This window comes from Gopherus evgoodei, chromosome 1, assembly GCF_007399415.2.
Source record: "Gopherus evgoodei ecotype Sinaloan lineage chromosome 1, rGopEvg1_v1.p, whole genome shotgun sequence".
NCBI lineage: Eukaryota > Metazoa > Chordata > Testudines > Testudinidae > Gopherus > Gopherus evgoodei.
In genome coordinates, this window is record NC_044322.1 from 298,202,418 (window position 1) to 298,215,092 (window position 12,675).

Consider the following 12,675-nt stretch of genomic DNA (forward strand, 5'->3'; position numbering starts at 1 on the left):
ATGCCACCTTGCAGTCCCTCAATTATAGCGGTGGCTAGGGCCCAGTTCTGGCTCTATCATAAGTTAAAGCAGCCTCAAGGCTGCTTAGACTTACACCTGGCTGCTAGCAACCAAAAGGGGCTATTACAATAACCAGTAACAGTATGAGCAGAGAGACTGTAGCCACACCACCTTTCCCTTGGCCATGCTCCTTACGCTGGCAGCTGTGAATGGAAGTGGTGTGGAGCCCTCTGTACACTACCCAGGGATTCTCCTACATGGTGCAATTTACAGATTCACTAGCTTTATGGCCAGCTTGTACTGGCAGAGGGTCTATAGTCTGATGGAAAAATCAGGGCCTGAATTTTCGACCAAGCTCTGGTTCACTCCTCCAGCCAGGTCAGATATGATGGAACTATAGAGCTGGATGTCAGTTAGCATACTGTATGCACTGCAACTCGTGGCTCTCTACTAATCTTCCCAATGGGCTCATATCTTCATTGCAAAAGAGGAGTGACATTATAGGCACCCACAGGAGAGAGCAATCAGAGCAAGGCAAAGACATAATTGCTATTTCAGTTCTCTCCACTCCTGCTTAGGTCTAAAATATTATGATCAGCCCTCTCAAAAGCTGCTGACAAATCTAAAATATTCATTTATTGGTAGAGGAGATCATCAGCTAGTGCTGTTTCTAGCCTACAACCAGGTGTATAATCCAAATGACTAAAGTCATGGAAATGTAAGGATATTAAGTGTAGTGAGCCCAAGGGTAGAAGGGACTATTTAGCATAATAATAGGGGTGGAAAATACAGGCTGAAACCAAGATCTAGTGTGAGGCTGGCCCTGCATGAATGCACAAAGTGGAGAGAAGAGGTTCTTTATTTCCATACCCCTTCACCATCCCTGTTCTGGGATCAGCCACAGCATGTTTCGGGAGTGCAGGTAAAGCACTGGGCTCCCTGCAAAGGGAGTGAGGAGGAGAACCCCACATTTCCCAGTAGCCAGCACAGCGGCCTGGGTGCAGGCAGGTGAGGAGTTCATCCTGTATCCATTTAACAAGTGACAGAGCCTCTCTCTAATGTGCATTCACAACACAATGCTATGTCTTAAAAGCACAGTCTAATCCTATCAAAGGGGGAAATTAGGCTGAATTAGAGAAAAATCCTTCCTGATAATGAGTGTAATCACCCATGGGGAAATGGTGGGAAGATATATCATTCAGAAAATATAAAAGAAAGCAGGATTTGGGAGCTCTTTGGGGCAGGGACCATCTGTGTGTTCTGTGTTTGTGCGGCACAAAGTCCTGGGCTATGACTGGGACTCCATGGTGCTACAGCAATAGAAATAAATTATAGTAATTAGCTTTTTAGGAATTCTCATTCTGACAAATGAGGGGAGTCATCCTACGCTTTGCGAGGAAAAAGCTAGGGCCCAGATCCACAAAGGCACTTAGGTTCCAGTTTTGGCTCCACTGCGGTGCACAAAACTTCAGCCAAACCCAGTTGGTGCCTAAACTCACTCAGTGCCTGTTTTCAGGGCAAAAGATCCCTCAGCAGTTATGTTTCTGCCTCTGGGCACTTGCACTGCTGGCTCCCTCTAGGCATCCAGACACTTATCTCCAGTCTACACCACAGAGCAATTCACAAGCCAGGGGAAGACAGGCATTCAGCTGCCTAAGTCACATGTGAGGCCAGATCCAGGAAGCGTGCTCAGAAGCCACATATTGAACTGGATCCCTTTCAAAATTTCACCAGAGAAGGCAATAGTGCCAACCTTCTAACTTTGAGCCAAATGGCTCGACTACTCACCTGGGATGTGGGAGACCTCAGTTCCTCCCTCTCTGCCAGAAAGGGTGAACAGATATGAATAGGGCTTTCACATTTCTCAGGGGCATGCTCTAACCACTGAACTATGGGATAGTCTGAGATGGAGGCTCCCTCCATCTTGCCTGTTGAAGCTGTTTCACTATGGATAACTAACCAAGGAGTGATTAGAGCAAGAAGACTAGATCTGGGGGTTTCTCTCACCTCGCAAGTGGGTGCTCTAACCACTGGACTAGAAAGTAATTCTCATTCTCTGGCCCAATGACTGTTCCAGTGTGGCTAAATGCTTAAATGTGGTTATGGCACCCCAGGTCCAGCCACCTGCTCCAGTCATGCATTCATTATATATCCACACTGGAACAGTTTCAACAGGAGTGATAGAGCGAGCCCCACAAAATAAGTGAACTATATACATTTCACTAATGAAAATATCATTCATCTCACTGTCTAGGCTAATCAATTTTTAAATGTGTTGTATTGTCTCTGGAATTCTGTTCACACAGTTAATGGTTGTCTCTATCTTTGTTAAAACAATAGGTAACTCACTGAGGAGGAGTAATCTAGGAGACCAATTTACAGGAGTCTACCTGAATAATTTAATTACTATCATTAGATGATATCCTTGCAACTCCACCAGGTCCCAATAGCTCAGGAGGCTGCAAAGCCAGCTTTCCTAGCTTCAATAGCCCAGTGCCAGACCCCTCACTTGCCTATCTTATCTTTTCTCTTTCCACTCCACTTCGTCCTTCTGCTCTCATGACCTCCACCTCTCCTTTTCTTCCATTCTCACTTACCTTCTTCATCTCACTGCTGTTTAGTTCTCCTCTTCATAGCTGCAAATGACAACTATGCTACTTTTGGTCCCAAACATCCCTCTTTACCTCTTTCTTACACTAGTCATACTAACCCTGTTACTTTTCACTGCACCATCCTATCTCTTCTGGAAACTCCATTCCATTCATAACAGCTTGTTTAATCTTCCATGGCCTTTTAATGTCTTACAAAACTCCTTTTCGTCACCTGACTTGAAACCTTGGAGAGGATAAGGGTAGAAATGATTACATCTGTTTGAGAGAGAATTGAAGGTAAAGGACTGGCTGACAATGAGTCAAGCAGTTAGAGTGACAGGAAAAATGTGCTGGAATAAAATAATTAATAGATGTTTTTAAATATTATAGGAAGCAAGTAACTACTCACAGTCTGCTCTCATCACTGAGAAAAACTGGCAAGCCAGAAGAGACTTCTAACTGCTTAATTGTCTCACTAAATACCGGAGCAAGCTACTCTAGTTTAACTTAAAAAGGTAATCACCGCCAGACATGGACTCGAGCCACAAAACTCAGATTTGGATTTCAAATGCCCCCAAGTTTGGATCTAGGGTTTCAGATAGATGCAAAATACAAATTTAGCTTTCAAAATAACATCCCCAATGTTCCTAGACATTCAGAGTTTGATTTAGGCTCATCTCTAAGGATTACAAGTCTAAAATAATTTTCCTCTATCTTCTTGACTCACAATCAGCCTCTCACTTTTTTTATTAAACCTCTCCTAAACATATCTTGTAGCCTAGTGGATGGCATTTTAAAAAGTTCCAAAAGATTTTTATTTTAATACATTCTAGATAGCTTGTGATAAATAATAAATTACATGGTGCAGCATAAAAGTTTTATTGACTTTGGTTTGTGGTATTTGATTTCCTCACACATAAAGCAATGAGGGGGGGCATGTAGGTCATCCCAAATGTGCACCAGTAAAACCTTAATGCAATGCTATAATGATTCTATGTATGGCACATGATTTATAGGGAAACCAATATAAAAATGCTTTACATTTTTTTTTTTGTTAGTATATGTAAGCGGGGTCTGAATGAGCTTTCCCATGACATCTAGTAATGAACTAGGGGAAAAGACTTCGGACAGACCATATTTGCATGGACACACCTACTCTGCCTGGGTGTGTAACAGACTGAGCTGCTTTGCCAAAGTGATCAATTTGGGAAGATTTTGGGTTACAATTCACTTTAATATTGAATGCAGGGGTGATGAAATGTTGTTATCCTTATTGTATGTATAAAGAGCTGCAGAAGTGTACTTAGTCTGCCCTGATTGAGGGGGGGTCACCCAGGGATAGCAATACCCAAATCTAATGAAAAAAAGATGGGGTGAAGATGGATGTTTCTATGTAGTGGTGTAGACTTCGCTTAAAGAATCCTGGATGCTCTCCTCAGTGTTTAAACACACGCTGACACAGACTCAAGGGACAATCCTTGTTTCTGTTCTGTGATCACTGGAGCTAAACTTACTGATGATTAGATCTAGGGGCTAAGCCTTGGAGTTGGTGTCGGGCAGTGAAAGACACTACAGAAATTGCACTAGCAGTGTGGTTTCCAGCTGCCCAGTGAAATCACTGAGATGATCTAAGTGGCAGAACCTCAGAACATGACATTGCAGAAGCAGCAGTGATCAGCAAGAAGCAGCAGTGATGACTAGGGCCCTATCAAATTCTCGGTCCATTTTAGTCAATTTCAGTCATAAGATATAAAAAATCATAAATTTCATGATTTCAGCTACTTAAAATTGAAATGTCATGGTGTTGTAATTGTAGGGGTCCTGACCCAAAAAAGGAGTTGTGGGGTTGGGAGGGGTTGCAAAGTTATTGTTGAGGTCAGGTTGTGGTACTGCTACCCTTACTTCTGTGCTGCTGTTGATAGTGGTGCTGCCTTCAGAGCTGGTCAGCTGGAGAGCAGTGACTGCTGGCTGGGAGCCCAGGCCTGAAGACAGACCAACAGCCACTGCTTTCCAGCCGCCCAGCTCTGAAGGCAGCGCCAAAGTAACCTTGTGAACCCCTGCAGCTCTCTTTTGGGTCCGGACTCCCAGTTTGAGAAACACCAGTCTCCCCCGTGAAATATGCATAGTATTGGGTAAAAGCACACAAAAGAAAAGATTTCGCAGGCCGTGACGCATTTTTCGTGGCCATGAATTTGGTAGGGCCCTAGTGATGACAGAGGCAGAGCTGAGCAGCAGCAGAGGTGGCAGTGAGTAGTAAGTAGTGGCAGAGATAACAGCCATAGAAAGCAGCCAACAGTGGCAAAGAAAATAGCAGCTGCCCAAGGCACCAGAGTACAGCAGCAACAGAGGCATTGCTCGATACCCCTTTTCTCCTTTTTCAGGGATGGGAGGTGAAACCATGCGAAAGCACCTTTGAACTCTGGGTCTTCAGTGACCCAGGACAACTAGCTGTGAGTGGAGTTCAGCTCATGGAAAAGGGAGTGGGGTGTTAAAGGGATGTTCGTTCATCCAACTTTCACAAGGCAAAGTGGGAAACTGAAGGACACTGCCCAACGCACTATGGGGTGGGTGTTTGCTTGTGGTTACGTGCTTTTGAAAGTGGTTGTGGTGTTTTCCCAGATTAATGCCAGGTTCCCTTTCCCTTTTAATAAAAATTTTCTTTTGCTATAAACAGACTTTGGGGAGTGCTTGCGTGTGGGGAAGTATTGCCTCTTAGAGACACTCTGGGATGTTTAATTTTCCCAGATTAGTGGGTGCAGGCTCAAGCCAGTTCTGTTTTGTATTGTTAAGAGAAACCCTACATATTGAACAGTCCTTGCTGCTGCTGACACCACCTGGCAGAAGGATTACCTATATAAATACTATGTAAACTTTTACATCTGTGTCAAGATGTACTTTGGGCCAACATGTAATTTTAAAAGTGCATACATGTACTGTGTTCTACTGGTATTATGACAGTGTAAATATAATACAGGTGCATTCTAAAGTTCTATTTTGATCTTAGTTCTATTAACAGGAAATCATTCATTTTGCGGGCATTATTTCAATGATTTCAAAAAACCTTCACTAAAAATGCATTATATCACATAGCTGAAGCTAGTTCTGTGAGCAGTTCCTATATTAGCAATGCTAAGACTATTCAATTACTAGTTGCCCTTAAAACATTCTCCTCCTCACCTTCTTCTGTTAGGCAGGTGTCCTCCCAGTACAGTTAATCAGAAAGTCTCATTCTGGACTGGAGCTTTTCCTCATCCATGTATTCCTTAAACGCTAAAACAGGCTTCTGAGGGTGGGGAATCACTTCTGGCATGTTGTCTCTGCAAATGTGGCAAACAGTCTCCTTTGATTAAATGGCTAGGGCTGCATGCTGAGGTAGGAGAACTGTATGTCCCATCTGATCACTTGGAGGAGAGAGGGAAAAATGTACTTTACTAACAGAAATCAAAGGAGTCTGGAAATGCTTGATTTCATAGGGCCTGGTGCTCATGTGTAAATCAACCATGCTGTAGGCCTGCAAGGGCCAGCCTGTCACAAACCGAGCCTGGGTGTGAATGTTGATGACTCATACAAGTGCTGACAGTCACTTACCAAGACATATCTAGACATCACCGTAGAGCAGTGGCCTGCTGTTTATATATGCAAGGCACACATTGCATGCCCTGCATGCTCAGTCAGCTGGGTGCTGTCCAACTGGTGGCCCGTGGGACAATTCTGACTTGACCCTGTGATAAATGAAGGGGGTGGGGAGTAACTTCTTTTTATGGACACCCAGCCAGCCAGTTAGCTATGAAATCCCTATTGGTGGCTGTTCTCTACTTGCTTTGCCTGTAAAGGGTTAAAGAAGTCCACAAGTAAAGGAAGGGAGTGGGCACCTGACCAAAAGAACCAATGGGAGGGCTAGAACTTTTTAAAATTGGGGAAAAACATTCCCTTTGTCAGTTGTTGTTCTCTGTTGAAGAGGGGAACAGGGCAGAAGTTATGCTATGAGAAGCTTTAAGCCAGGTATGAAAAACCAGCAGCTTATACCTAGAACTACTTATTTGAAACCCCCCAGATGTGTTAGTAGATCAGGAATGTTTAGAAAGACACGATTAGGTTTATTTCTGTTTATTTCTTATGGCTAGCATGTTACCAGATTTGCCTGTTACTTTGGGGAATGCTCATTTATTCGGGTCACTTTTCTGGGGAAGGGGATTCTGTAAGTCTATCAATGTACTGCTTGTGTCATGGGTGTTTTCATATGGAGCTCTACTTCTCCCTTCCCGCAAGTCCCCTCCCAATGGAGCTATCCTGCAGGACCTAGGTTCCCGAGGGCTGGGTTTCTCCAGCTCCAAAACCGGATGAGCACACACCCACGCACACACACATTAACAGAGCAAGTCTGAGTGGACCAGGTCAATCAGCACTGTCAAGCTGACCCCTTATATGTCCCTGGACTCACTGGGCTGGATAAAGCAGCACTGTCAAGCTGACTCTCCTTATATGCCCCTGGGCTCCATGGACTGGGTCAAGCAGCACTTTCAAGCTGCTACCCTCATGTGTCCCAGATTCAGCACATTCCTATCCCCACCTGCACAACACAATTGTACTGGCACTAACCTACTTGATAAGCAAACCCTACAGTATTCTGGGCGCTGCAGGGATCTCTAGCTTAGGTAAAAGAAGTGTTGCTGCAGAGTGAATGGGGGAAGCTAAAAACACAAAAGAGTAAGGTTCAGCAAGAGAGACAGAAGCAACCAGCTTAGCCATATAAGTTATTTATTGAATACTAGTGATAACTACACAAGGAGGGCTAAACTAGCATAACGTACATTATTAAAGGTTAATACCTAAGGTAGAAAGGAAAAATGAAAAGAGAGAGAGAAGGAGATCTCACCGCTCCCTGAAGCTTGAACTCGTCAGGGTTCCCAGATGATGCTGGTAGCTAAGGGTCCTGAGGGTAGGAGGCAGGCAGAGTCCCCAGCACGATCAGTCAGGACAGTATGGAGTCCCAGTGGAATTGATGCAGAGTTTGGATCTGAGCATCAGAACACTGACTGGAGGGTGAGTAGGGATTTTTGTAGAGAAAATACAATTGTTCAAGGGAGAACAATAGATTTGTTTATAGGTAAGGCTGATAACTCAAGGGTTTTCTTTAGACTAGACAAAAGGAGCTGATCACTCTTGGCTATGGGTGGTGTTTTTTTCCAGGGAGCTCACAATGCAACTAGGTGGCTTCACTATTTGGATATCAGTTAAGGATTCATTACGAGAATTGATCTGATAATTGCTGAGCTAGGTGTGTGCAGACATTGGTTCATTAGCATCTGGAGCAGAGAGTCCCATGATGCAGTGCTTCCCTGCTTTTTCTGGTCCCAGAGTTCAGTGTGGTTCTTGGTTCTCCATTCTGTATGCTAATGGGGATATCTTAATCTTGTCACTCTTGTCAGGAGGGGTCTAGGTGTGTCTCCCAACGCCCTTCACTGCACTCTGCAAGTTTTTTCTTTTTTTCCTCTGATGGGTTTCGGTTTAAGCAGAGACTGGGGGCAGGGATGTCTTTCATGAGTCAGGCTGGATACTGCACCCTGGTTCCCCAAGAACACAGAGCGGTCTGGTATCAAGTAGACTCCCAAATGCTTTTGTTTTGCTTGTAACCTTTAAGCTGGGCCTCAAGAAGGTTATTCTTGATGTTTAACTTTTGTAAGTGGGATTTTTAAATCTAGCAAAAGCCTAAGATCCAGATGTATTTCCTTTCTTTTTGTTTTTAATAAAATTTGTCCTTTTTAAGAACAGGATTGGAATTTTGGTATCCTAAGAAGTTTGTGCATATGTTAAGTAGCTGGTGGCAACAGCTGATTTCCTTTGTTTTCTTTCTCAGCTCTTCCCTGGAGGGGGAGTGAAGGGGCTTAAGGGTACCCCACAGAAAGGAATTCCCAAGTGCGCCTTCCTGGATCCAAGGGGGGTTTTTTAGCACTTGGGTGGTGGCAACATCTACCCATCCAAGTTCAGAGAAAAGTTGTAACCTTGAGAGTTTAATACAAGCCTGGAGTGGCCAGTATTAATTTTTAGAATCCTTGCAGGCCCCCACCTGCACTCGAAGTGCCAGAGTGGGGAATCAGCCTTGACAGACTGCATGGAGGATGCCATTTTGTAAACCTTGTGCTACGTGCAAGGTCACACTGCATGGAGGATACCATTTTGAGTGAGTGGGTGCATGCCTTACTAAAATTGTCATGTGACTGTTGTAGAACTTTCCAGACCTTCGTATTTCCTCCTGTTCAGACAACCAAAGCAGAAAGATACGGTTCCTAAACATACCAGAGACAGCAACAACTGAGGTCTGTGACACTTCTATGAAGAGGGAGGATGATGTTCTCAAGACAACTGTACTGTGTTCAGCTCCAATCCAGGAAGTAGTTGAACTCCAGTCAGTCTTTAAGTGTCTTCTCCTAGGGTGGGATCCGCAAAGGAACGTAAGTATTGCTGTGCTCAGCATCTCAGCACTGTAGACGCATGGGAAGAGACAGACACCCTACAATGTAACCCACAAAAGCCAGTACGCTAGGCAGCACCACACCTATGTTAGCAGATGGGATATGCTGATGAGGTGTGTGCTAAACCCTACCTAACTCTTGGAGATAGGCCTAAGTCTAGGCTGCAGAGACACTTACTTCTGCTTAGCAATCCATGAACAGGAACCATTGGCACCAGAATAGGGGGGGGGTCAGGGAGCCATGGACCTTCCATTTTTTAAAGTGGGCAAGCCTGGCCCATCCACTTTTCACCACAGGGGACAGGTATCCCCACCTCTGCCCCTCTGCATCTCCCCAAGGCCCTGGCCAGCTGGCAACTGGAACCATGCTACAGACCCTCCACCTGCCTGAGGTGGGGAAGCCAAGAGCAGCCTCTGGCCTGTATACTCACCCCTGGAACCCCTCACCAGGGCAGGTGGAGGGGCTATGGCTCCTCACAGCTGCCTGGCCACAAGACTCTTACCCTGGCTGGGCTGTGGCTCCGGCTCCAAGGCCCCATTCCCTGGCTGGAGCCAGGTGGGGTAAGAACTGCACAGGCAGCTGTGAACCCTCCACCTGTCCCATGCAGGGGGGTCTACAGGGGAGGGACACAGGCAGGGGGCTGCTGTCAGCCCACCCCCTACCCACATCCTAGGCAGCTGGAGGGTCCACGGCTCCTGGCCTGCTGCAGCTTGGCCAGGGACAGGGCCTTGGGTGTAAGGGGTAGGGCCACAGGGTGGGACCTAGCCCCTAGCCCCCCCACTTTTGGGAAGGTTCTGCTGGGGCTGACAGGAACTAGGCATCTTAGGTACCTAAGCTTGTTTCTCTTGCTCTCTGGCCCAATCTCTATTTACATATTTATCCAATTGAATGGTCGTTAAGAATGTTTCTGCAATCCAGTAGTTAGGTCCCCCAACTGGGAGAATGGAGACCCTGGGTCCAGATCCCCTCCTCCAATGACTTTCATTATTAATCCAGTGGAACAGATTCAACACAAGAAACTGAGGGAGCCCCCTATGAGAATATCCCATAGCTCACTAGTTAGAGCACTTTTCTGAGAAGTAAGAGACCCCTTTTTAAATCATCTCCCTCTCTGATAAAGAGGGAAGAATTAAACCTGAGTCTCCCACAGCCCAGGGAAATACTCTAATCCCCACTCTACAAGTTCCAAGGTCACCATCCTCCTCTGGCAGTTGGCTTTTGGAGGGCTCCCAATCCAGTAGTGTAGCTGCAGCAACAGCAACACAGTTTAGCTATGCTGAGTACAGACCCAGTGACTTCAGGTGAGATTGTACTCCACCCACTAAAGCTATGGCACCACTGCCTGCTACTACAGCTACACTATTGTTTGTACACATGCTAGTTCTCAAACTACCAGGAGCACATGTACAGTAGCAAGAGAATAACCCCTCTACCTCACAGAAGTCAACTGCTTCAGAAATATACTTACACAAAGGGTTTCTGGAGACACACAAGAATTGTCATACTCAGGCTAATAGTCCATCTAGTCTAGTATATCCTGCCCTTTGACAGAGACCACTCAGTTATTTAACTGTAGGCAGTTTGAGATAATGTACATGTAAGGTAAGTTTTGAGTTTACCCATTGTTAACTGGATGCTGGCTTACACACCAGTTGGAGGGCTTAAAATGCCTTCCAAGCTTTAAGTGTTATCCATAAGCACAATGCTTTTCTGCACGCTGCTAAACTCAAATTGTCCCTGGCTTGCAAGGTAAAACATTCCACTTTAACTGAATTTCATGCAGCAGAAGTATTTCCATTTACTGGTTAGATTTTGAATTTGGCCTTGCACAGTTTCATTGAGTTTTCTTAGACTGGTAACTGCTATTAGTATTAATATTGCAATAATGCTAGTTACCCTAACTGTAAGCTTTAATTGTACAGCAGCAATTACTGAAGTGAGGGGTCTTTGTTCATTCTAGTTTGAGTTATGTATTTAAAGTTGTATGTTACACATTTAAAGAAGGGTTAGGAATGTTAGAGACAACATGAAAGGAATCTGTACCAAAAGTAATTTGAGTTCCTGCTTCAAAGCTAGGGCTTGAGGTGTTTCCTCTACATTGGAATGTGATAGTAACGCGAGACAAGTCAAAGACTTGGAAAGCATTACAGACAGACACTGAAGAGGAGTTCCATGTTTGTCGTCCCAAAGAAGTATACTATAAGTCAATTGATTCATTGGTGGGACAGCATTCAGATCTGAAGCCAATCAGCACCACCTTTCTTCCTAAGGCCATGTCTACATCTAAAATTTGGCAGCGTTGGTTGTTACAGCTGTATTAGTACAGCTGTATAGGGCCAGCGCTGCAGAGTGGCCACACTTACAGCAACCAGCGCTGCAAGTGGTGTTAGATGTGGCCACACTGCAGCGCTGTTGGGCGGCTTCAAGGGGGGTTCCGGGAACGCGAGAGCAAACCGGGAAAGGAGACCAGCTTCGCCACGGTTTGCTCTCGTGTTCCCGGAGCCACCCTGCAAACCGCAGGGAAGGAGACCTGCTTGCTCGGGGTTCCGGGAACAAGAGAGCAAACCGGGAAAGGAGACCAGCTTCGCCGCAGTTTGCTCTCGCGTTCCCAGAGTCACCCTGCAAACCGCAGGGAAGGAGACCTGCTTGCTCGGGGTTCCAGGAACGAGAGAGCAAGCCGGGGAAGGAGACCAGCTTCGCCGCGGTTTGCTCTCGCGTTCCCGGAGCCACCCTGCAAACCGCAGGGAAGGAGAACCGCTTGCTCGGGGTCCCGGGAACAAGAGAGCAAGCTGGGGAAGGAGACCAGCTTCGCCGCGGTTTGCTCTCGCGTTCCCGGAGCCACCCTGCAAACCGCAGGGAAGGAGAACCGCTTGCTCGGCGGTTCGGGGAACGAGAGAGCAAACCGGGAAAGGAGACCAGCTTCGCTGCGGTTTGCTCTCGCGTTCCCGGAGCCACCCTGCAAACCGCAGGGAAGGAGAACCGCTTGCTCGGCGGTTCGGGGAACGAGAGAGCAAACCGGGAAAGGAGACCAGCTTCGCCGCGGTTTGCTCTCGCGTTCCCGGAGCCACCCTGCAAACCGCAGGGAAGGAGACCTGCTTGCTCGGGGTTCCGGGAACGAGAGAGCAAACCGGGAAAGTGAGACCAGCTTGATTACCAGAGGCTTCCTCCTTCCACGGAGGTCAAGAAAAGCGCTGGTAAGTGTCTACATTGGATCACCAGCGCTGGATCACCAGCGCTGGATCCTCTACACCCGAGACAAAACGGGAGTACGGCCAGCGCTGCAAACAGGGAGTTGCAGCGCTGGTGATGCCCTGCAGATGTGTACACCTTCAAAGTTGCAGCGCTGGTGAGGGAGTTACAGCGCTGCAACTTTCTGATGTAGACAAGCCCTAAGAAAAGGAAAAGATGCTGCAGTCAGAACTGAGCTGCAGTCATATTACACAGCTATGTTCTCTGGTATGTTTATTTATGGAACTGAAGCAAGATGCAGAAAGAAAGCAAGCACTAGGGAGTTTAAAAGTTGCTATTTTTAAATGATCCACAAGTTAACCTGTTAAATTTATTCCCAACTTGAGGAAAGAACAGTGACAGACCTAGAGAGACACGTGTAC